Source organism: Sinocyclocheilus grahami, unplaced genomic scaffold (genome assembly GCF_001515645.1).
Source record: "Sinocyclocheilus grahami isolate Dianchi unplaced genomic scaffold, SAMN03320097.WGS_v1.1 scaffold39.1, whole genome shotgun sequence".
NCBI classification, from domain to species: domain Eukaryota; kingdom Metazoa; phylum Chordata; class Actinopteri; order Cypriniformes; family Cyprinidae; genus Sinocyclocheilus; species Sinocyclocheilus grahami.
In genome coordinates, this window is record NW_015505218.1 from 1672309 (window position 1) to 1675747 (window position 3439).

The following is a 3439-nucleotide window of genomic DNA, read 5'->3' on the forward strand; positions in this document are numbered from 1 at the left end:
AATTTCCACACTATATGTAAATTCAAAAGAATTTACGTCGCTTAAAGTAACAGATAAATGCATTATTTAATTAATCACCAGCTGATTTAAAGATCAAAGAAGTGAGAGAGCAGCATCACTGGTTAGAAAATGTACAGTTTTTAATGAACATGACTGTAGCTACGTCCAAAATTACATAAGGTCTAGTACTGCACTTGGTTTACTTTGTGACCATTCTTTATAGCTTGAATACAGGTAGCTGTCAGTTATACTGTCAAGTGACCTACCAGCATCAACAGAGTCCATTAGTGTGTTGGTTCTGGAAGTATTTTTACCATTTATTTTTCTCTTACCATTTATTTTTCTTCAGTGAAGCATTATAAGCCATGAACCAAACCAACCAGCTATGAGAACAATCAAAACATTACAAACTTTGATTTCAAGCAAAAAAATTTATTTGAAAATCAGATAAAATATCTGAGGTCCAAGGTTTAATCAAACAACAAAATATGGCAAATATATATACACAGTTATGTGAAAAAGTTAGGACACCCTATTGAATTCCATGGTTTTCTGTATAGAACAATATCTGGTCCTTGGCAGGTCTTAAATTTCGGAAAATAAAACATCATTTATTTAACAAAAAAAAAAGCCAAAATAAATAAAAGCCATATGTGACAAAGTTAGGACCCCCTTACTGTTAACATAGGAATTATGAGGGTAAGTTATGGTCAGGCACTGCTAACCAAATGCCTTTGATTAACTGATCATCAGCAAGTCTGAGCACCTCTAAGAAAGCAGAAGTTTGAGATTGTCCTCACTGCAGAACACAAGTGTAACAACGTTCGTAGTTCGGGAAGAAGGAGGCAGGAACCGGCGGACATTTAAACAATTTAATAAAATAAACAAACACAAAACGAAAGTAAAGCGGCAGCCCCTCGCAGACGACTGCCGCACACAAAACACAAAATAAAGTCCAGGCCTGGTCCTCTCTCGTCCAACACTGTCGTCACTCCTCCTTTTATCCTTCCGGAGCTCCTCCGTGGGACTCGAGACCGGTGAGTGGTGCAGGTGTCGTGCATTAGCATTTACTCCACTGGCCTCGCTCCGTTCCCACGGTTCTCGGCTCCGCCCCTCTCATCACAACAACATCCAGGGGGCGTGGTTGGATCCAGATCCAACTCCTCCCACCTTACATATACTTAAACCTCCTCGTCTCCACCCCCTGATCCCTAAACCCACCCATCTCCACCCCTAAACCTCTCAATCTCCACCCCCTAGATGTGGATCCAACCACGCCCCCTGGATCTTGTGTTCTGCAGTGAGGAGCTACTGAGAAGTTTTGGCAGTTTGCTGGTCTGAAGCCTTCAGGTGTGTGTTAACACAATGCCAAGGAGGTAAGACATCAGCAATGATCTTAGAGAACGAGTTGTTGTTGCCATCAATCTGGGAAGAGTAATACGGCCATTTCTAAACAATCTGAAGTACATCATTCTACAGTGAGGTAGTTTATTCACAAGTGGAAGACATTCAAAACAGACACCAATCCTCCCAGACGTGGACATCCCAGGAAATTCACCCCAAGATCAGACCGTGTAACGCTCAGAGAAATGGCAGACAACCCAAGAACTTCACCGCAGACTCTACAGGCCTCAGTTAACATGTTCAATTATAAAGTGCTTGGAAGGCTTGCCAGAGGAAAGACTCTTCTATCTTAAAAAAGCATGGCAGCATGATTTAGGTTTGCAAAGTTGCATCTGAACAAACCATAAGATATCTAGAACAATGCCCATTGAACAGACGAGACCAAAGTGGAGATGTTTGGCCATAAAGCACAGCGCCATGTTTGGTGAAAACCTTAAAGAGCATATCAGCACAAACATCTCATAGCAAAAGTCACACGTGCTGGTGGAGGGCTGATGATTTTGGGCTTGTTTTGTAGCCACAGGATCTGGACACCTCAGAGTCATTGAGTCGACCGTGAACTCCTCTGTACACCAAAGTATTCTAGAGTCAAATGTGAGGTCATCCGTCCAACGGCTTAAGTTGGGCCAAAATTGGGTCTTGCAACAGGAAAATGATCCCAAGCACCTCAGCAAATCTACAATAGAACGGCTGAAAAAGAAAATAATCAAGGTGTTGCAATATAGCAAAGTCCAGAGCTCATCCAGACTCAGATACTGTGCACAAACAAATGCCCACAAACCTCAATAAACTAGAGCAACGCTGTAAAGAAGAGTGGGACAAAATTCCTGCAGAACAATGTGATTGACTGATAAAGTCATGCAGAAAAGTATTATTTCAAGTTATTGCTGCTAAAAGTGGATCTACAGGCAATTGAATTATAGGGTGTACTAATCTTGGCTTTATTTTTATTAAATAAATAATGACATAATACAGTGCTTCATAGTTCAGTGCTTCATGGGAGTGAGTGGAGCTTAGTGCTCGTTTGGCGTGATTTGCTTGCTGCAACTGTCTGATTGGTGGACATTTCTTTACAACACCATGGGCAGTGTTGGGGAAAGTTACTTTTAAAAGTAATGCATTACAGTATTGCGTTACTCCCTAAAAAAGTAACTAATTGCATACTTGGTTACTTTTTATAGAAAGTAATGTGCTACGGTACTTTTTAAAAAATATTATTATTTTTTTGTTTTGGCAAAAGTAAAAGCCCTTTCATACCAAAAGTGAAATGAATAAGCCTCAGGCTGAAGAAAATGTAAATTAATGTCTGTACAGAAGAGGCCACAGTTCAAACAAACCTTTCTGCTGGACTGCATGAAGAAAAAAATGAAGGAGAAGAAAGTTCAACACTCTTCAGCAATTCAAAAAAAAGGTAAAGTTTAAAACAAATGTTTTTAACACAATTAACACAAATGTTGTGTTTATCTAAAATCATTTTTACTTATTAGTAGTTGAATAATATATATTTATATCAGTGCTGTCAAACGATTAATCACATCAAAAATAAAAAATATGAAAGTTTTTGTTTACATAATGTGTGTGTGTGTGTGTGTGTGTGTGTGTATACACACGTGGTCACAATTATTGGCATCCTTGGTAAATATGAACAAAGAAGGCTGTGAAAATAAATCTGCATTCTTAATCCTTTTGATCTTTTATATAAAAAAAATCACTAAAATCTAACCTTTCATTGGAGAATAAGAATTTAAAATGGGGGGAAATATCATTATGAAATAAATGTTTTTTTTCTCAAATACATGTTGGACACAATTACTGGTACCCCTAGAAATTCTTATCAGTAAATTATATCTGAAATATATTCCCATTCATATTCACAATTTTGAGCACACCAGCGTGATTATGAACATGAAATTATCCAGCCATGGCTTCCTGTTTCACAGGAATATAAATAGGAGGGAAAACAAAGCCCAAATTCCCTTAATCACCCATCACAATGAGAAAAACCAAAGAATATATTTCTGATGTGCAGCAAAAG